At 49.8% G+C, this 22,395-nt stretch overlaps 1 long non-coding RNA gene across 1 annotated transcript; it reads left to right on the forward strand.

Moving 5' to 3' along the window:
• Nucleotides 1-387: 387 nt before the first annotated feature.
• Nucleotides 388-21,432, forward strand: LOC149747935 (uncharacterized). The gene is made up of 3 exons (XR_016394852.1): nucleotides 388-581; nucleotides 19,547-19,658; nucleotides 19,757-21,432. It is a non-coding gene; the product is annotated as an uncharacterized LOC149747935 (long non-coding RNA).
• Nucleotides 21,433-22,395: the final 963 nt, after the last annotated feature.

Here is a 22,395-nt window from a genome sequence, read left to right on the forward strand (position 1 = left end):
GAGTCTGCACCCATTTACCGCGTGTTACCCTGGAGGTGCCAATTTTCCGTTTGCTATTCCTAATTGAGTTCTCTTCTTTGGTTGAAATTCTTCTCTGTGAAAGAAATACATTCCTGAGCTCCCCCATATCTTTGCTGCCTCAGGGTCATGAAAAGCTAAATCCGGTCTTAGCTCTCCAAAAGAGAATCAATCCCAGCCTGCTCCCAAAGAAGTTGCTGTCATAATTACATCTCTTTTTGGAAGTAATTTGATTTAATCACAGTAAAGCTAGGTTGCGCCATTTCCTTGGCCAAAGTTGGTTCCAAATTGGCTTTGCTCTTTCCCTCTTGGTCCGTAGATTCCTCTCTCTCTCTCTCTCTCTCTCTCTCTCTTTTTGGTGGTGGTATTTGCAAGGAAAATATCTGACTATTTCAAAGGAAGGTCCAACAGAATGCCACAGGGTGGCACTGATGCCTTCCACTAGAAAAGCAGGTGGCTGAGTGAGCTCTCACCTGCCAATCCCCGTGGGAGCCACGTTTCTCAACAAGGGCCAGAGCTGGCCTCAGCTACTGCTCCTCAACCGATGGGACGGGGACATCTAGGTGAGTATTGGAGACCTCATTCCTATATTTCCTTCTAGTTTTTCTGCCCTCTTTCCTAGGGAGCATCTCCTAGGCCACCAATAGGAAATCTGTGGTATACCAGTTATCTGAGCGCATGCCATTTATTCATCAATTGTTTGTGTTGGGTCTCAGCATAGCCAAGATGCTCCCCCGGTCCTGAGCACCATGCCAGGGAAATATGGGACATAAGGAGAGAGGCAATGCGGCCTCTATCAGCTCGTGACCATATGGCATCTGTGCTGTAGGGATTTAAAGCTGAGATAGTGGGGGCGGCTCCCCAGAAAAGAGAGGCTGACTTCTGGGTGGCCTTGAGAGAGGTGAAGGGAGGCAAGGCATTCGAGGCGTGGGAAACGGAAATGCCCTCTCGTTGTCATCCCTCCCAGGGAGACAGATGGGTGCTGAGTTTGGACAATCATGATGCAGTTAGGTTACAGTGGGCTTTGAAAGCCAAGGGGAGGACTGAGTCTGATTATGGCTTGCAAGTCAATTTGGGAAAAAATCCAGGGTTTATTAATCAAGAAGAGTTTTGTTCACGGATTTCCTGTATTCTCTCACCCCATTACTAGTGGAACAGAAAAGCTCGTGAAGCCTGGAGCCTGGATAGTGAGATAACAACTCACATCGGGGAGAGGCTAGGACTTCCCTTCATAACCACTGGGGATTCTTGAGCAGGGAGTAACCAGATAGAGTGTTTCAACTGGCAAGAACATGTAGAATGGGGGAGATTTCAGTATTTCTGGCTGTCATGCTCTGAAATGTCCCAGCAGGTCTTGCCATGCCTGGACTCCTCCGTGGGTATGCAGAACAACTCCCCTTGGACCCTCTACTGCAGACTGTCAGATGAGTCCTCCCGTCCTTGCTACACATAAGCACCAGCAAGGCAGGGCTTGTACCACCTTCCTCCTTTTCTCTTCCATCATCCCCTGCTATGAGTTGGTGCAGAGAGCTGACACCATCTTTTTCAGCAACAGACACCCTCTGCCATAGAGAAATCCTTCTTCATGTCTACCTTTAATTCATTGACTCATTAAGAGAGATTTATTGAAAGTCTACAATGTGTAGGGCAGTCTCCCCTGTCCTGTGCTTTTCAGGACACAGGAAGCAGCTTGCTCCTCAGGATGGTGAACATTCCCATCCTCACCCACGGCCAGAGTGCAGCCTCACCCCACGAGAAAGGCATGGGAGGGAATGGGCCAGGTGGGGCATGGAAGGGTTTGGAAGTGGTTATTAATGGAGGACAGAGCAGTGTTCGTGTGCAAGGTGCGTGGAATGTGCTGTCGCTGCCAAAATGGAATATGCCTGTTAATAGCACGAGTGACGAATCATAGCTCATGCACTGACACACAGAACCCTGGGCTTCCGGCAGAACGCAGTCTGCATGCTAATGATGCCAGAAGCCTCCTGCCTGGCCCTGTGGATCCACCTCTCCGGGCTGCTTGCTTGTGTGATACTGCAAAGATCGCGACCCCTAATCTTCCACCCATCCCAAGGGGTTGGCATAGAAGGTGGGATCTGGAGAAAAAGTAACCTGTCTCTGCATCCTTCTTTCTACTGACTACCTGTTGAGACCTGGGAAGATAATCACATGAAACATAAATGAAAGAGTGGTACAAATCTCCAAGAGTTCAGAGACAGGGACTGGGGTAAAATGGCTTTGAAAATATTCACTTCCTCCAGATCACAAAGCAATCCATTTTAGACACAGTGAGACAGTCCAGATGGGGATTCGGAAGACGCTTCTGTCCTTGATGTCCCTTGGTTTTCCTTTGAAGATGTCTGGCTCTGGGGAAAGCGGAGGGGGCTTTTGAGTGCATTTCAGGGAATACAGGGGAAAAAAGGATTCTTTGGGGCTCAGGGAAAATAGGACATTGGAGAATTGTGGTTTTGACTGTTCATTGCCTTTCTTTTTTGAATGTCTCTGCTTGTCCCGTCACCTGACAGGGATTGTCCTGGGGTACTATCATCTTTTTTTTTTTTTTTTAATTAATTAATTAATTTTTTATTTATTTATTTTTGGCTGCGTTGGGTCTTTGCTGCTGTGCGCAGGCTTTCTCTAGTTGCGGCGAGCGGAGGCTACTCTTCGTTGCGGTGCGTGGGCTTCTCATTGCGGTGGCTTCTCTTGTTGCGGAGCACGGGCTCTAGGCACGAGGGCTTCAGTAGTTGTGGCGCACGGGCTCGGTAGTTGTGGCTCGCGGGCTCTAGAGCACAGGCTCAGTAGTTGTGGTGTGTGGGCTTTGCTGCTCCGTGGCATGTGGGATCTTCCTGGACCAGGGATCGAACCCATGTCCCCTGCATTGGCAGGCGGATTCTTAACCACTGCATCACCAGGGAAGCCCCAGTCCTGTCATCCTAAAAGGACTGAGGAGTGCCCAAGTGTGTGCTCCAAGGGAGGTCAGTGTCTGAACCTGAAGAGCGAATCTTAAGGAGAAGTTCCAGCCCGGAGTCAAAGGAAATATTGGGCCTTGCTGCTCCCCTTGAAGAAACCTTGTCGGAAACTTCCTGTAACCTCCTAACGATGATAACAGCTACAGCAGCTACAGATCACCACACTTCGGGGATGTTATCACTCAGAGTTTAAAACAAGGAAGACAAACAGGCTCAAGAAAATTTCTCAAGCCACCCAGAGCCGAGCCAGTGGCGAAGCTGGGGTTCAAGTGGGTCCAAGTCTGACCCCTTTGCCCCCACTGGCCCCGCCTCTGCCACAGCCTTCAGAGCGCTTTGTCCCTCAGGCCCCGCTGCTCAGCCTGCTGGGGCTCGCTCTCTCCCCAGGCTGAAGTGAGAACAGGGCCAGTGTCGGGGCTCAGAGGACATTTAGCAGCAAGCTTGTTTGGAGGAGGCTAAAAACAGTCTCTCAGCTGCCCAGAGACAAGATCTAAATGAGATGAAGGCGGTGCAGACTCTCCTTTCAGACCCCGTCTCCTTCTAGCCATTCCTCTGGAAAACTCTGTATCGGATGGATGAGATTGCTGGGTTCCTAAAGGGATGGGTGCTAAGGGCTGACTCTGGACAGGAAGCTTTGTGGATGCAGAGGACTGGGGCTTCGAAACAAGGACGGCCTACAGGTGGGTGAGGTGAGGCCCTGGGAAGGGATTTTGTGAGCAACTGCGTAAAGGAATAAAGAAGGAATGAGCAGGGCTTCCCTGGTGGCACAGTGGTTGAGAGTCTGCCTGCCGATGCAGGGGACACGGGTTCGTGCCCAGGTCTGGGAGGATCCCACGTGCCGCGGAGCGGCTGGGCCCGTGAGCCATGGCCACTGAGCCTGCATGTCCGGAGCCTGTGCTCTGCAACGGGAGAGGCCACAACAGTGAGAGGCCCGCGTACCGCAAAAAAAAAAAAGGAACGAGCAGATGTTCGTTATGCACTTATGACTTGTCAGACATGGCGGTGGTGCTACGGGCTTAATACACTTCATCTATCTTCGTCCTGACAGCCATGGTGGGAGGTCAGGACCATCGTGCCCATTTCTCAAAGGAGGAAGTGGGAATCCTAAGAGTTTAGGTCATTTGTCCAGGTCGGCCAGCAAGTCAGCAGCAGCCCTTCCAGAGCCTCGATTTCCCCTCCTCCCACTCTGTCATGCTCTTGGACAGATCTTGGCCCCTGGTTCCCCCAAAGTACCACCCAGCTCTGGTGCATCTACGTGGAAGTCAGCCCCTTCCATGCGATTCCCTGGCACCGTGCAAGTGGCTTAGTATGAGCGGCTTGGTCACGTGCATTCCAGCGGGCAGTTTGAGCAGGACCAGGAGAGGATGTGCAGCCTCCGTGGGGTCTTAGGCAGAAAGTGTTGAGAAAACAGAAGCCGGGCCTCATGGACCAATTCTGGGGGTCTTCGGTCCAGGCTTCTGTGCCCCTCCTTCCTCAGTGGTTACAGGGGAGCTGCTCCCCCTCCCTCAGGTTTCCTTGTCTGTTATCTGGAGGGTGTTGTTTCTGTCGGCTGTGGCGAGTGTGGTTCTTCCAGAGGTCACACGCTCCCTAGAGGCAGGGCAGCGTGGTGATGAGAACTCCCCAAACTGGTGGCCTTGGGTGTCTCCCTAATCCCTGGTCCTCACGGTGTTCCCAGGCCCTGCCTATTTGCTGTGTGTGGATGGATATAGGCTGGGCGACGGGAGCTGCTTCTTCTCTTGTCTCCTGGGGAATGGCTGGCACCGTGCTTTGGGCAACTCCACTGCTCAGGGTCTTAGATCTCGCTACAGGCCCCCATGGGGACGATGCCTGCTGAACCACACAGGAAGACTGACGCACAGAGCCGCCCTGACCTGCCCTTTCGAGATGCAGCTGAGCCCAAGGGGAGAGAGTCAGCTCGTTGGCTCAGGGGTGATGCTGACATCCTAGGGCAGATTAAGAATTTGCTACCTGCACCCAAACGTTAAGGGCAAGTGGCTGCACGCCTCTGGGGAGAGTGGCCCTTCCCAGGCTAGGCAGATGCTTTGTTGCAATCCTTAATTATTTCTTTAAAAACAAAACAAAACACTTTCCAGCCAGGAAAAGGTGACGTTTGTCTTCTTTTAGGGTTTGGTTAGGGCTGGGGATTGTTCCTTTTTAATGCTATAGGCTCCCGTCCAGGCAAGAATCGAGTGAAAGGAAGGGAGAAGCAGGCTTCCCCGAATGTTTGGGGAGATGCAGAGCTGTGTGGGACGGTTCCACTGCCGTGGCACCTGTGACCTAACAGCTCTTTGGAGAATGCAGGCATTTTGGTCCCATCACAGCAATGGGGACTGTCTGGGCTATGCCGTGACTCCTAATAGCTTCTAGAATGGGGAGACTTGTAGACTAGAGCCCGAGTTCACTCCCCGGCTCCACCTCTAACATTCCGGGTGGCCCTGCAGAGGCCCTCTGTCTGAGCCTCAGTTTCCTCCTCTGTCCTGCGGAAGCGGGGGCCCGTGCCCAGCTCTCTCCTGGGCTGTTTGGAGACGTCACTGGGAGCTGGGAATGTGTCCACAGCAGGAGGCTGCAGACCCAAGCTGGCTGCCCCGGGCTGGGCTGGATGCCTGTGACGGACACCTCCCAGAACGCCCTCTCCTGGGCACCTGCTCTGCAAGGCCTCCATCCTCCCTGGTCTCCATGTCCCCCGAGCAATGAAGAAGAAGCTGCCTGCTTCCTTCATGAAGGCCACACTGTTCCCATCCCACTGCTTCATTCACAGGTCACCTGGTTGTCACATGGCTTCACTCCTGCCCAGCTAGCGTGCCGGCCCGTCCCCAGCCCAGTGCCTCAGGGCCCCGATGTGAGGCCACACTGTCCGAAGACCTGAGTGCAAATGCCAGGTGTGCCCACACTCAGGCCGTTGGCCTGGCTGTCCTGTTCCCCCCGTCCCTGCTCAGACCAAAAGGGGTTGCTCCCCTCCCCTCCCCAGCTCCGGGCTTTCCTGTCCATCACCTTTGCCTGCAGAGGCCTGTCCTCGTGGCTCCCAGACCTCCCCTCCCCCTCCATCTGTGCCTTCCCTCAAGTCCCATCTTAGATGCAGTCTCCACCCTGGAACTCCCCCCCCGCCCGCCCCGCCAACCCCGGAGCTTCTAGCAGGACGAGACCCTCCCTTCTCTGAGCCCCTCTGTCTCCTGGCTCCCGTGGATTTTCTTACAATCTGGGGTGAATTGGGGCCAGTTTCCTTGCGGGCCTGGTGGGTCGTGCCTGGTGGGGGTCTTTTGTCCCCAGTGTTGGTTCAGGGCCGGCCGAGGTTGCCAGTTAGCGATTGTGGAAGGAATGAGTAGCTGGGTGAGACGCGGACAGATGTCAGTGCTGATGTGGGTCTGAAGCTTACATACATTTTACAAGATCTTCAAGGAAAAGAACATAATATTTTGAGTACAGAATTAGAGACAGGGTCGGAGAAAGGCCTGTGCGAGCGAGGGGCCTGAAGAGGAAGCTTCCCCAGCTCCAGGGTCACATCCGCGTTAAGGGTCGGTGTGGGTCAGCGGCTGAGGTGCTCTCCAAGGCCTGGCCCCTCGCCTTCCCTGCAGCACAGACGGGGCACCCAGGAAGGTCCTCGGAGACTGGCAAGTGGGGATGGAGGGAGGATGGAGGGAAAGCACCCAAGCAGAAAAGGGACAAAACGCAGAGGCAGCCCCCCCAAGGGAGACCTCGGCCCCTCTCTGCTCTGGCCTTCACCTCTCTGCCCCCAGAGTGTCTGACTAAGCGTCTTCATCAACGCTTGTAAGTTCCACCCTCCGTTTGGCAAGTCCTCCCCCTACCCCCTGATCTGTAGCCCCTTCCCCTCCCCTCCTCCTTCCCTCGCCGCCTCCAAAATCAATTTTCAGCGAGAGCAGCAGGTTCTGTGCCATCTGGGGCTGCTGGCAGCCTCCACAGGCTGTAAGCAGCTCAGTCTGTTTCCCTTAAACCAGCCCCCGAATTTCTCTGCCATCTCCAGCCTGGTCTTCCCCCTCTTTCCTCCCGCGAGGAGGCGGAGGAAGAGGAGGGAGGGTGGGATCCGGACCCTGGAGCTCTTCCCCTGAGAGGTCCCCCCTCCATCCATCCCGGCAGTGCGCCCCTCCGTGGGGTTTCAGGGTCGGATCCGCGCTGGCCCGACAGTCAGACAGAAGTCACGGCCACTTCCCCACCTGTGGGGCAGGACGGATGCGGTAATTGGCAGGAAGAGCCCGGAGTGGGGGCCGGTGGAGCCGCGCCAGGTTCTCGGAGGCGCGCTGGTCTTCACCTCGGCCGCGGTGGAAGCTGCGTGACTCCATCCTGGTGACCACGCCGTGAGCTGCTCGGTGCTGCGATCTCTGTTTGCGGGTGAGGAGGGAAAAGCGGAAACCTGCTTCTCTTCCCTCTGCTTTATGGACGCCTCCGCCATCCAGAGCCCCCGGGAAGGACTGTTCCGAGGGGCAGGGAGCAGTGTTGGAGTATTTTCGGGCTCGTGTTTGCTTTGGAGACGGGGACCAATCCAGGACACTTCCTGAAGTGACAGCCCCCATCCGCATCTTGCCCTTGCCCCCTACACCCACACAGGTACATTTTCAACCTTCACCTGCTTTCCCAAGTACTTCTTAGCTTTCTGGTTAGTAAGGAGCTTTTTTAGGTGACTTCTCCTTGTGTGTAGACCCCACCACGCGTCCCCCCATCTCCTACCGCCGCCTCCCCCATTGTTCTTTATCTCCCGTGTCCTTATTTAGTCTGCCGGGCACCACCTGTTTCCCTCGGGCCACCAGTTGACACCGAAAACACCCACTAGAAATATGATCCCAAGAAAACAGAGGTAAAGGAATCTTGGGTGGATGGTGTTGGCTTCTGGAACGTTCCCCAAGTGACTGGACGACTCAAGACCTGAACTCAGATCTCCTGACAGATGGACTGATGCCCTTCCCATCCTGGGGCAGCCAAGAACCTACTCCCAAGAGAGCCTGGACGGAGCAGCGGGGCCGTGAATGAGCCCCAAGCACCCTGGTCTCCTGCTTGTCTCTGTGACCTTGGGTGATTACGCCCCCCCCCCCCGGAGCCCTGGAAGCCTCCCCTGTGCAGCAGTGGGTTGACCTTGACAGTTAAGTTGTCTTCGCGTCCTCAGCATGAAACCGAGTGCCAACACCCACACGGGTGCTCCCTAAGTATCTGTTGAAGGATGATCTGTTGGTTGGAGATTCTGGGAAGGCAGAGACCCCCACCCCAGCACCTATCAGGTAGCAGGTGTCCAGTACACGTGAATTTCCACAAGTTGCTTCTCATGTGGTTACAGAAAACCAGTGGAGTGCATTTGGAGTAGTGACATATTTTACAGATCACCATGGGGTACTTTGGGGAGTGCAGGAGGGGATTGAGTCCAGGGCAGGCTCAGGGCATCCAAGCTGAGGCTACGGGGTGTGGGGGCCACCGTGCTAGTTCCTGTCCTCTGCCCTCTGCTCCCCACCCTTCTGTACGTCTCTGCAGCAGACGCTGAACAGAGGACACAGAGCTCTTCCTACGTGGCCCTGGGCACCAGAACGTTCAGCATGTAGCACAGGGTGGGAATTCCCTTTTATGGGAACAGCCCTCACTCTCTGAGCAGTGCTGCCAAGAGATGGCTGAGTGAGTGACCTCCGGATGTCCCTTGGCTCGTCAGGACAATCCTGACATTCCTGTAGGGCAAGGTGGGCTGGTTTAGGAATCAACGCCAGTGACAGCCAGATTCCTAGGGGACTGAAAGAACATTCACTGGGTCGGTCCAGGAAAGCTCAGGGGTCTTTTGAGAAGGTCTTTGAGAGGCTAGCACCCCCTGTGAGGGCAGGAGGGTGGAACGGAAAGAGGGATGGGCTCCCAGGGTCCAAGCTCGGGACAGTGAAAGCAGCCGGCCTGACCACCCCTCTCCTTCCATCAAGGCCAGAGTACTTCTCTGCCTTGCAGGGGAAACATTAATCACATTTCCATTCCACTTTTTTTTCCACAGGTGATCACCACATTTGTGCCTTTAACACATGTTTTCAAGATGCTTTTCCAATGTTCGTTGTCTTCTAATTTTCCCCAAAGCTTGTGGCTCATGTAGGCACACTGCTGACAACACTGGTACGATGCTGGGGACTCGGGCAGGAGGGAGGGCAGAGTGGGCCAGAACAGTGGGCTATGGAGAGTGGAGAGTTAGGAACAGAAAATCAAAGTGCGACGTTCCTTTGGTCCTCACCTAGCAGAGTATTTCAGCTTCTAGAGCCTTATTTGGGTGCACATACATAAAGTTCCCTTGTACTTGTAGAGCACTTTATGTTTTCAGAGCACTGTGGCCTGCAGAATGGTGTGTGCCCTTCACAAAAACTCCTCTGCACAGCAAGCAAGGGAGGTACTATCATCTTTATTGAACAAAAGGGGGAACTGAGAAGGACGGAGGTTATGTGACTAGCCCGAGGTTCTCCAGGGAGGCAGTGCCGAAGCACTGGCAAGAGGCTCATCTTCCAGCCTTTTTACCTTCTTGATTTTTGCCATATAATCTTCCCCCTTATACTACTGCTCTCTCTCTACACATACAGACACAGATACACTAACATATAATACATACGTGTACATAAATATATACATTTATTTTGTATATATACACATATACATATGCATATACATACACACAAACAAGATTCTCTTTAGAAGATTCTGCTAGGCCAGAGACTGCCTTTGCAGTTCCTACTCTATTTGGACCATGTTTATCTCTACACATGGATAAAAATGATAATAGCTAGCCAGCTTTTCTCAGTGCTTACAAACATTATAACTAATACCCACAGTTCTCCCATGAGGCAGGCCCCGTGGAAGCTCTCTGAAGCTAAAACAGCCCACCCAAGGTCATACAATGTGTATGTGGAAGAACAGGAATGCATGGCCAGCTCTCTCTGATTCCAAATGCCACACGGCATGGCCTCCGGGACTTGACTGGGCCGGCGCTCCCATAGTACCTACCATCACCTGGGGGTTTGCAAGCCTCAGCCTCACGAGGCTGTTGAATCTTCACCAGCGCATCCCATCCCCTAGTCCTGGTCCTTCACTAGGCTGTGGGCCTGGAGCCCTTTTCCACTTTGATTCCGTCTTGCCTGTCCTGAGGACCAGGTGACTTTGGTCAAGGTGTCCGGGGGCGTGAAGTTACGTCACCTCAGCTCTAGGCCTTAGCAGGCAGAGCACTAGGATAGAAGGTGGACTCCCGGTCACTGCCAGCTTCACTTAGCCCAGCCTATGGCTACTGTACGTCCAAGGGCCGCCTCTGCCAGCCCAGGAAGACCCTAAGCAGAAAGTCTCGTGAGATGCCTTCTGGCAGTCAGGGTGGAGTGTGTAAAGAGCATCAGTGCTGGGATTCCGTGACTGCCTGGCCTCAGGCAGCCGTATCCCCAGGACTGCAGGGCACTCTGTGACATCTTCAAGGCCTTGGGACATGATGGATGCATCTTCCCGAGGCAAGTGGAGGAAAAAAACACAGGTTTTCTCAGCAGCCATTAGTTGCAGCTGGTAGCTGCAACTTTACATTTTCAAGGACTCCTCTGTTTTGTTTTGTTTTTTAACATCTTTATTGGAGTATAATTGCTTTACAATGGTGTGTTAGTTTCTGATGTATAACAAAGCGAATCAGCTATACATATACATATATCCCCATATATCCTCCCTCTTGCGTCTCCCTCCCACCCTCCCCGTCCCGCCCCTTTAGGTGGTCACAAAGCACCGAGCTGATCTCCCTGTGCTACGCGGCTGCTTCCCACTAGCTATCTATTTTACATTTGGTAGTGTATATATGTCCATGCCACTCTCTCACTTCGTCCCAGCTTACCCTTCCCCCTCCCCGTGTCCTCAAGTCCATTCTCTATGTCTGCGAAAGACTCCTCTTTTAACTATTAAATTTTAAACAGTGATGTTAGCTCAGATACTAATAGAAAGATGAGACCTATGTGTAGTGGTCAATAGCTCCTGTTATGGATATGTTAATACTACATCAGAAGTTAAAACCTACGTAGGTAGAATTAGACAACTGGCTATGAAGTCTCTCTGAAATGCCATTTCCAGACTGGGTTTCAAACTTATCCTCCTGAGTTCCTCAGGGACTGAGATCTATTTTTACTATGAAAGTTTCAGTTGTTACCCTTCCTAAAAAAAATAGGCATTAGGTAAAATGCTTAATTCCCCTTTAGAAGAAGCATTGTGCTGAATAGGAAGTAGGTCTATCGAAACAATAAGAAAAGAACAGACATTAACTAACAAAGGAGAAACCCATAGGGACCATGAAAAATGCTTCTATAGGTGGCAATTCTGTCCTAGTCTCCTCTATACTGTATCTTGCAGCCACAAGAGAAAAGTCACCTTGCTCCCATGAGCTGAGCAACACTGATGGTCACCAAAGGAACTGAGACCTTGATCAGTTTGGAAGGACCTGGCCCTAGATCTACTGTACAGATTATACTTCTGGACCTTGAACAATGAAACCAAACTTCAATTCAGAGGTTAGCAAACCTCAGTCTTGGAGAGAATGCCTCCCATGCTCCGGTTGCCTTTAGCTGTTTTCAGTATTTTATACATCAACCCTAACTCCCTGGATTGTTAGTAAGTTTCTTAAGGTCGGAGGCAATCTCTCCAATTCTTTTGTGTCTCCCATCTCACTAGCAAAACACAGGCCATGGACACAGAGGCAGCTTCCATGGAGGCTTCTGAGTGTCGGAGATGGGAGGATGGCACTGACAGAGGCAGCATTGGGGCCGTCCCCAAGGACGTCCCCAAGGTCTTTGTTATCCACTGTAAGATGGAGCTCTCTCTCCAGGTTACCTCCTGCTCTGGGCAGGTTGCTTCTGTGGAGACAAGACAGTGTGGCATCTGAAAAAGAGCACTGGCCTTGGAGTCAGATGGGATGTTTGAAGTCTTGCAGTGTCACTTACTAGTCAACTTCTCCATGCGTCAGTTTCTTTACCTGTAACAGGGAAACGATTGCCCCGGCCTTCTTTACTTTCGAGGATCCGGGTGAAACATAATTCAGGTACCAAACACTTTGTAAATCGTAGAACTAAACTCATAGGGAAGTAGCCGTTGATAGCGGGAGGAGACAGATGAACGGAGTCTACGCACAGAGGATCCCACAAAGTTAAAGAATTGCACTGAACAAACGAAAGGGTGGTGGGTTCAGATGGTATGGCGTGGGAACAAGCAAAAGAAGGGCAAGAAACATCTTCCCTGTAAACAATGCAAGCTTTAGACGTCTTGGCTGTTAATTACATGAAGAGACCAAGAGACTTGTAAGCCCATCTGCTGCCTGGGGAGGATTCCATACGGCTGAAATCTGATTCTAGATCTTGGAGAGTGGGTTAAGTAGAGGCAGCCAGGCAGGAGCGCTGAGAACAAAACAATAGGAAGGTGCATTTGTGTCGTTCGCAACCATTTGCAAAGCACTTATATATACATTACCCCGTTTCATCCTTATACCCGTGTGAAATAGGTATCGGGTTCTTATTTTTTCAAACGAAGAAACTGAGACTCTGGGAGGTTGAGTAATTTGCTCAAAGTCACAGGATCAATATACAACTGCCCCCAAACTAAGGGTTTCTGACCCCAAATTCTTTGCTTCTTCCAAGTTTGGAGAAAATCTCACATTATAAAACCTGGATTTAATGGGGGGGAAAATCAAGCCCTCTTAGCTTCTTGGGAAAGAGGGACTTTAGTCTACCAGTCAGCTTTATTGCCTACCCGCGTGCAAAACTTCTGGCAATGTTTTAAATGTTAATGCTCGTGATCCAAGTAGATTGCAATACAAATTGTAAAGATGCACAGAATTAGCCCCAGAATTTAAAGTTATAGGAGTATAATTGCCTTTGCTTCTTGGGGGGTACCGCTAGGGCCAACCGGACAAGGGATATGCACACAGTTTGACTAGAATCTTGGAGTTTTAGAGGAATCCTGGAGCCTGTGTGCAAATGCAGTGTCTGTCCCCGGGTAGGGACATTGGCCCAGGCAGGTCTCCAGCCTAAGGAGGTCTAAGATGTCTAAACAGGACACTGTCTGCTGACGTGACATCACCTCAAATGTGTGTGTGAAGACGGGCATCGCCTCTGTTAGAAGGAGGCCCTCTGTGTCCTGGGAAATATGGAAAATGTGCTGCTTGGCTGAATGTTAAATGCAAGTCGTGAGGACAAGCCCAACCTCAGCCTTCCTCTCTCCCATGCCTGAGCACAGCCATACCTTTCATGGACCAATTTGCGGGGGGGAGTTGCTTATATGGTTTGTCCCTTTAAGCAAGAGGAATGGCCTAAAATATTCTGGTGTTATGAGATTCTCTTACATCCGTTTCTCCCTAGATGTAGGGAGCACCGCTGGGGTCAAGATGAATTCAGGCAATGAGAACGCTCCCTTCTAGAAGGCTCTAGCATATTTATCAGTTGACCACGTTCAGTGGATTTACTCTGTTTCTATGACATTTTCTTCCCCAACTGAGGGGACTTATCCATGACTTATTGGGTGACACCTGGAAAATCATTCAAACGTTCTCGTCTTGATCCCAACCTCTCTTGATTCCAAAAGGTCTAGAGATGACAGCCATCCTTACTTCACTGAGCTTCCGTGAGGGCTAATAAAACATTGAGCAACTATTTTAAATGGACTCTTCCGATTAATGGAAAAGATCAGTGAGGTGTATAATCCAAGAAAATGTCTCATCCAGGAACAATTAAAGAAACAAGAAGTCAACAAGGCATGTGTGCTTCTGTTTTCAGTTTGGGGCTGGACATAGTGTGGGACCCAAAAAACGTATAATACCTAGTTTTTGTCCCAAGAATTTACAATCAAGCTGTGAAGATAATTACTCAAGGGATATTGACAAAGTAATAGGACTCGTTGTATTTCATGTATTTTTTAAACCAGAAACTTATACATCTAATGAGACGTTATCTTGAAATAAATGTCTTGTAAAGTTATTTACTTAAACCAATGGTGCTTCCACGGCTCCAAACATTTTGGGCATTCTCTTTAGTTTGCTGACGAATGAGTTTGAAAGGGAGAGTTGGCACCCACCTCTTGGTGGAAAGAATCTCCACCCTGAGTCTTCCACTGCACAGAACATGGGCTGGGGGTGAGATCAATGAGCCCAGGTTATCAGCTTCTGGCTTCTGAAAGAAACACCTGGTTGCTTGGAAGTATCAGGTGATCTAGGGGGGAAAATACAAAATGGAAAGGATTGGTTACAGGAGACAATGGGAGTAGAGGATCAAAGGGCCTGGGAGGCACCAGCAGGCCTGGGAGCAGGTGACACTCAGTGACACACACCCGGTGTCATTTTCTAGCGGAGATTCCCGATTAGCGGAAGGAGGAGGAAAACAGTTGGTAAATGGAGAGTGCTCGTTTTCTGTGCAAACTTTGGACCCATAAGCTCTGCGATTTGTGGTTCCAGAGGGTGTGGTGCCAGACCTTTTTGCAGATGGACAAATCCCTGGCTAAGATCTAAAAACGAGGTGGCTGCTGTTTCTTTTTCTGATGACTTGAATCCTTCCCTTCTCCTCTTTATTTTTCTAAGAAAGGCTGATCTTTAAAGATTTATCTGATCACATTTCAAGAAAGTCCAGGCAACTCTTGATTCCCACTTTGGATAAAAGCCTCATTGAATATTAATGTCAGGCTGATTCACCTGCCTTGTATTCCCTTCAATGGCGTGATATTTATTGAGCAACCACCCTGCCAAGGGACAGAAGCGCACCATGAACGAAGTCACAATGACTCATGCGTAACCCCTCAAAGATCTCACTCTCTAACTGTGGAGACAAAACCAACAGCGCTGCAATAACCATCGTACCAGGCAGAACAGGTTAAACATAAGTGGGAGGTTCAATGACCTATGGCATTTGAAATTGGGAGAGACCATATATGCCCGGGTGCCACCAGCAGCAGGGAGGCTACCAAGTGGGGTGAGAGTCTGAAGGGTGGGCAGAAGTTTCCCGGTCAGAGAGGGCCATGGTGGCCTCTTGGGAGGTGGTCGGGAGGCATGGGATGAAGCTGACGTGGACAGTTTGAAAGTTTGGGAAGAGGAATAGGAAAGGATGGGCTTGGAAGGATAGAGTGGGTAGAGATTTTGGAGCCTTTGAATGCCGGGTTCAGGTTTTGTCAAAAGGTAGTGGGGAATCAGGGGAAGCTTACTAGCAGAGGAGTGATATGACCAATAGTAGGTTTGGGGAGAGTATTCTGCTAGCCACAAATAGCATGGGCTGGAGGAGAAGAAGTAGGAGAAGGCCATTGCCTTACCCCGGAGAGAGGAGGAGTGAGGTGACCGCATACTTAGGGAGGAGGTGGTGTGGTGAGGGGCACGGCAGAGAAATGATGCCCACCTGTGCATCGCCTTCAGCGCAATCCCTGGCCTTCGATAACTCCTGATACCATGCTCTGTGGAGCCAGATAGGATGGAATCTGCAGCTGCCTTCTCTTTCTGATTCTCTGCCTCAGTGACCGAGTTGGTAAAAACCACCAAATGCCCGAATCTAGGAGAGACTTGAGATTCCCTGGCTGGGCTCCTCTCACATCAGACTCGTCTGATTACTTAAAGTGGGTGTCAGGCCAGTCTGAAAGCGTGGGGTTCTGTTTTCTAAAATATCAAAGGTTTCATTTCCTCAAGAGCACAGGACTAGATACCAAGAAAGATGCCAGAGATTTCAGCTCAGAGACTAGAGCTAGAGGTAGAGATGGAAAGAGCGGAGTGGGAGGTAAGGAAAAATAGAAAAGGAATTTCTAGAAGAAACAAATGTCATGGGTTAAAAAGGTGGTCAGGCCCTTCAAAAACTGGGTCCCGGACCACTGAGAAGTATGGAAACGATCTAGGACACATTGCATCCGAGATTACTGCACATGTCAATCAATTTCCTCAGTCAGAAAATTCCCCAGTGGTGGACACACATGGTGAGGCTATTCCACATGGGAAACAGGGTGTGTGTGTGTGTGTGTGTGTGTGTGTGTGTGTGTGTGCTTTAATTCTCTCCACAGTTTGTTGTGACTTTGTTCCCCGATTCTCATTGCACAGAGTCCAGGGAGCCTGTTGGAGTCTGTCCCGGGAAAGGCTCCTTCTTCCTACTCCTGGGGGAGTTAAACTGCTTCAGCTCCAAGTCAGTGACATGGGGGCTTGCCCATCTCCAGGGACTTATTTACTACAACTTCTCCTCCAATCTGCAGGTCAAGGGTTATTCTACAGCATGAATCATACGATCAAGGAAAAGAGACAGAGATTTATTTAATGCATTGGATTTTTTTTTTCTTTCTACGAAATGAATGTCTCTGTGCCTAGTGCCTGGACTGGGAGAGCTTAGAAAAAATAGCGCTAACTCTGCCACACCAGCCAACCCATCATCGGTGGCTTATCATTCTTAAGAACATTTATTTCTCACTTATGTCACCGTCTGATAACTGGTGGGTCAAGAGGCTTCTCCATCTTGTAGCTACTCCATCTGGTATGTGTGACATCTAAAGCAAAAAAAAAGAAAAGGGAAAAAATTTTATCTTTTTTTTTGGAAGAGGGAGCTGGAGGGTGTTGCAGGATTTTTAAGGGCCAGCTCAAGTGGCTTATGTCACTGCCCACATTTCATCAGCCGGAAGCCAGTTGGCTGAGGCGTCAACCCAATGCCAGGGAGGCTGGGAGACATGGAGGAACACATGGATCTTTATTGCTACAGAGCTTTTGCTCAAGGGCTTTGCAGTGGGGAGATGATGCCCTGGTGATCTGTAGGGCACGCTCCCCAGTGCCACCCCAACTCTGCCTTTGGAGTCCTCACGTTCATTCCCATCGTACTGAGTTAGGAGAACGAGTGTGAATGTCTTCTTAAAACCCTGAATGGAGGGAATTCCCTGGCAGTCCAGTGGTTAGGACTCCGTGCTTTCACTGCCAAGGGCAGAAAAAAAAAAAGAAACAAACCCAGAATGGAAGAAAGATATTTGCTAGTCCTAGACATGGGATGAAGCTTAGAATTCTCGCCAGGGTCTGTGCTCTTGACTTTGGCAGTGGGGGAAGGGAAGCAGAGAGAGCTGGGAACAATGGGAGGTAAAGAATGCAGGGGCAGCTGAAACATTGCCTCATGGTATCCCCAGATTCCAAGTCTGCATCACTGGCTTCCAGAACACCCATGTGACCTCACTGGATTCCAGTCTCTATATTTGGTAGCCACCAGTGTCTATTACTGTAAATAATTGAAAGGAATATAATAGGGTGAGAATTATTGTTGCCTAACCCCCCCGCTTTGCCTTTCATAAAATCTTTTTATACCAGAGGGGTCTGGCCCCAGCCACTCCTTGCTCTATAATTAGTCCTGGGAGTTGTGAGGACTGAGATCTAGCTAATGACATTTCATGGTTCAATCTTGGGGTCCCTCAGTTCTTTACATCTTTGCTGGAGCAAAGGACCAGGGCCACAAGTGAACCTGGATAACTGGCACTAAAGACACATGGGTCTGTCGGTGGGTCCCTAAATGTTACAAATGAGCAAGAGAGACCCCAAGCCTGGTGTGCTGATTAGAGAGCCCGTCCCAGCCTCCTAGCTTCTCAAGCAGATGGGAATGGTCTAGGTTTCATTAGTCACGACTGGTAAGTTTCCATTGCACTATCATTTTGCCATTCCATCCTGCAGCCTTGACCATAGTTCTGCCACCAGGTCTCTTGACACAAAGTATTCTCTGCTTGAGAATCCACCACAATTCTTGAAGCAGTGTCGACTGCAGGAGGTCTTCAGGGTTCTCATGGAGGCTTTGAAGTACGTGGCATGAAGCATGGGCACACAGTCAGATTTGTGGCAGGCAACATTGCTGAGCAAACAAGGAGTTGGAGAGGCTTTCCAGAATATCTTTGGAAACTAAGGTCTAAAGACATTAAGTGACTTGCAGATCTGCTCTTTCCTGTCCATCTTCATACCCCACCAGCCTACCCCCTCCCTCTCTGGGATTTAGATCCTTTATCTTGGGTGCCAGGCTGGTGCATATCTCCCTGGCTTTCCACTTACCCTTCCCTTTGATGGAACGCCCTTCCCAGCCTTGTCCTGCTGAATGTCTATTCATCCCTAAGACCCAGTGCACTTATTTCTCCTCTTTGAAGCCTCCTTGACTTCTGCCTCTTCTAGCCTGAGTTGACTACTCCTTCCTTTGCGCTGTTACAGATTCTTATGCTTAGCTTTGCTACAGCGATCATCACACCACGATATAACAGTGATGAACTGTCTTTCTCCTCCGAGCTTTGAGCTTGAGTAAATGAAAGCTATCCTCCTTATCTCTGTATCATCAGAGCCAGGAAGCTTTAGACTCATCTACACATGGTAGAGACTCAACACATGTTTTCTGAGTGAATACGTGCATTAAAAATGTTTACCCTTTCCCTTTGCACAAAGATAACTATAAGACTGAGAAAGACAACAAATGCGGAATGCTTGGGATGCTTTAGAATCCCAAGGGGGCACTAATCAAATAGTGTTTTAAGACATCAAGCCTCCATGTGTCCTGATCTCCCAGGAAAGTTGATGAGGACAGGCAATTGCAGTTCTATGCAAGGCCCTCTCTGTTCATGTCTCAGAAGATGGGGCAAGAGTCTTACTGCATGGGTATTAGCAAGGCTGTTGTAAAAGAATACGATCTCCTTGGCCAAGAAGTCCTGTGGGCAGAGCAAGCCACACTCCACCTCGTCATTCAGCTATTCTGCTTGGACTTTAATAGCCTGGGCAGCGTTGTCTGTGTGGGCAAATGCTGCTTTTTCTGAGCTGTGTAAACCCCCATCTCCCAGAGGCAAAGTGCTCTACAAATAAACACAGCATGTTCTGAATTCCTCTGGGAGAGAGCCCCGGGGATCACTAACAGGGCAAGGAGGAGCAGAGCTCTGGGAAGAGCATCCAACACCAAGAGCTCCTGGCAGCCCAGAGCCCAGGGTTGGGGTGTTGGTTGGGGGCTGGAATAGAAAGAGCCTGGGTAGGTAGAGAAGGTCAGCACTCTTGGATTTAAGTCCTGGCTCTCAAAGGAATTAGCTAGAGACCTCAAACAAATCACTGAAACTTTGTGAGGTTTGGTTTCTTCTTCATCTGGATTAAAGTTCTGCTTATTTCTTAACAGCATGATGAACCCATGATGGGATACTTGTGAGAGGTATTTACCGATTGCACAATAATGCAGCAACGCAAGGGAAAGTGATGAAGAGGCGGAGGTTGGTGGGGATAGTAACCACCATTAGGAGAGCACACCCTAGGAAAAGACAGTGAGTCATCTTTATGGTGACGGCTTCCGGACATCAGTGACCAATAAAGGTCTAGGAATGGGGTCTGCATTCTCAGCTCTTTCCCACCTCTGAAGAGCCAAATGTCAGACCTCCCTGAATGCAGCAAACCCACCCACTCTTGGCAGAAGCTTTCCTTTCTCTGGAGAATCCTTCTCTCAACCCCTACGCACAGCATTTTTGATGAGCAAACTCCTTCTTTTTCTCCAATGACTGATTCAAAAGAAATTTGGGGGAAATATTTTGATTAAATGGATTACTCCGTGTTCCCTGCCATCCTCTCTGTGCCTCTGAACCAGTCTGACATTTGTCCCACTTTCCAGGTGTGTGACCTCGGGCAAGTGACTTCATCTCCATGTGCCTCGGTTTCCTCACCTGTGAGGTACCCGGATAATAAGAGTGTCTTTGTACAGTGAGAAGAGCGCCTGGCATTTGGTAAGAGCGCAATCATTGCTGGCTGGTTGTGCATACTTCCCCCCAGCATCTGATTTGATCATTGCCTTTGAAGAGATCCGATGTTGCTTTTTTTGCAGTGGAGTGACTCAAAGTGACGCAAGCCCCCTGACTACACAGAGGAACCAAAAGAAATGGTAAGGAGGCGCCCAGCCAACCCCGGAAGAAGAGCCTCGCCACTTTGATCCACATGCAGCAGCAGGGACCCAGCTGCTCGTGGCTTTTCCTCTGGTCCATGTTGTCTGGACTTGACTCCAGCAGGAAAGTCTCCAGTACAACTTGCCTATCACAGGGAGGGAAATTCACCGGGTCCACGTATCCCAGGATCTTTAGGTATTGTCCTCATTACCTAGGGCCACCACAACCAGGTACCACAAACTGCACAGCCAAAACAACAGAAATGTGCTATCTCCCAGTCCTGGAGGATAGAAGTCCAAGACCAAGGTGTCAGCAGGGCCCTGCTCTCTCTGAAGTCGGCAGGGAAGGATCTGTTCCAGGTCTCTCTGAACTTCTGGGAGTTACGTGGCTTTGGATGGCATAACGCTATAATCTTCACATGAATTTTCCTTGATGCTCATCTTTCTGTATCCAAATTTCCCCTTTTTATAAGGACATCTGTTGTATTGGATTAGAGACCCTAATGATCTCATTTTGACTCGATTACCTGTGTAAAGACCCTGTCTCCAAATACTGTCACATTCTGAAGTTCTGGGGTTCAAGGCTCTACTGTATTGGTTAGGGGACATGATCTAACTCATACCAGGCATGTTGTCACCCAGACCTTCATTCCGGCATGAATGAACCTTACAAACATGGTGGACGGTCTCCCATTTTTTTTAGGCAAAGAAACTGAGCACTAAAAGAATGAAAGAAAAAAGAAGCATGAAGTCTCAGGTCTCCTGACTGAATTACCCGATAGAGAGACCCCCTCCTTCTGTGCTGGGCCTCAGCACATGTTCCCCAGAGCAACTGCATCTGAGGACCTAAGAGGTTGGTTAGAACTCACATCTTTCCCATCTCACCCCACTCCTGGTGCATCAGGAACTCTAGGGATGGAATTTAGATGCAAGTTGAGCAGACTCACCAGGTAACTTCCACTTCACGAAAGTTCGAGAACTTTCCCGGGGTGTAGAGCTAGTGGATTGGGGTGTATCTGTGGCCTAGACTTCAAGTCAAAGTGGAACCAGGAAGATGAAAGGCAGCCAGGCTCCCAGGGCAGCCTGATGGATTCCAGAAGCTGGGTTCAGGTCTCAACAAAGCCCTGGTATTTTCCACTGCCACATTTTCCCGGTGGCTTAAGAATGACAAGTGTGGGTAGTGACTGTGACCACACACTTTAACTGAGGTTGGAAGAGTGTGGGATTTTAGGGCGGAACCCCCCACAAACACACAAATGATCCCTCTTAGCCACAGCTTTCCGAGGTACCCCCAGAGCTCCAGATAGATTATAGGGACACTAGGGTGTATCACAGGAGCTTATAGTTCCAACGTGAGGATTTTACTCTGAAAGTTACCCTTTATGTTACCTCCAGCAAAATGGGAATGAAAATGATTTACTGTATATGAGGAAGAACGGACCCAAATGAACCGTCCTGTGACATACAGATAAGGGTACTTACTCATGCTCAAATGTCTGTGTCAGTAAAATAAGTAGTGAGGAGAGCTATCCGAGTCTAGACAAAACAAGACAAGGGCTAGCTTATCCTGATTCTCCGGGATCTATAACTCTAAAGCAACAAAGCATCTTCGGGGGACCCCCTCCTCACCCCCACCCCTGCCTCTTATGGCCAGGCTTTCCTATTTCAAGATCAAAGCAGGCGCACCGTGCAGGAGCGAATGAGCTGATGTATTTAACAATGCAGTAGTTCTCTTCTGTCATTGGAGAAGCTCCCAATTCCCTACAGGGAGATGAGCTCCATTCCTCTGAGAAACAGTCTGATAGGTTTACGGGGCAAATTTCAGGACGTTCCCTCCGCTGATAGAATCAGGTGGGACGCTACTGATGTATTCAGAACTTCCTTTTCAAAAGTTATTTCTTGATGTGGGTAATCCGAGACAAAGGATAAACCAAGGACAAATTGTATCAGCTTTGGGAAGCTTTTTTGTGTGTCTGCTTGCTTCTTTTACTTTGGGAGGTGTGGTAAAAAAAAAAAAAAATTATCTTGTATGATGATGTGTGGTTTTATAATGCAGAATTAGGAGGAGGAAATGGAAGTGGGGCTCAAAGTTTTTTTGGAGGAGCAACAGGTTACCCATGTGTGAGCGGTGAGAGGGAGCTGATGGCCTCGGTGCCAGGCTGGGCTGCGGTGGGTACAGAGCAATGCCAGCACCTCTAGAGAAACAGCTTCCCTGTATCTTCTCTGGATTTGACTATTTCATGATCCCAGACACTCACCATGTTTTCTGTGGTCAAAGGAGCGGAGGGTGACATAGTAATAACCATGGCTGCATGGGGTTGTCTTTGTTTAAGTTGGAAGCAGCCATTAGTGTCCTGACACGCAGAGTCACAGGGATTTTTCTGACAAATACCAGAAGAAATCCCAGAATAATCTCTGATTTATGTATGCAGAGCAGTTTTATCAAAGATACACCATGGATTGCCCAAAAAATTCCCACTTCAACAAAAGAGAAGGACGTAATTAGGATTATCTCTATTTTATAGGCAGGCAAATCAAAGTCCCCTTTCTTGCTGCCGAAGTCCATAGAAATGGAAATAGAA

The sequence above is a fragment of the Delphinapterus leucas genome, chromosome 11, assembly GCF_059928025.1.
Source record: "Delphinapterus leucas isolate spDelLeu-1000000601 "Yukka" chromosome 11, BTC_Dleu_Yukka2, whole genome shotgun sequence".
NCBI lineage: Eukaryota > Metazoa > Chordata > Mammalia > Artiodactyla > Monodontidae > Delphinapterus > Delphinapterus leucas.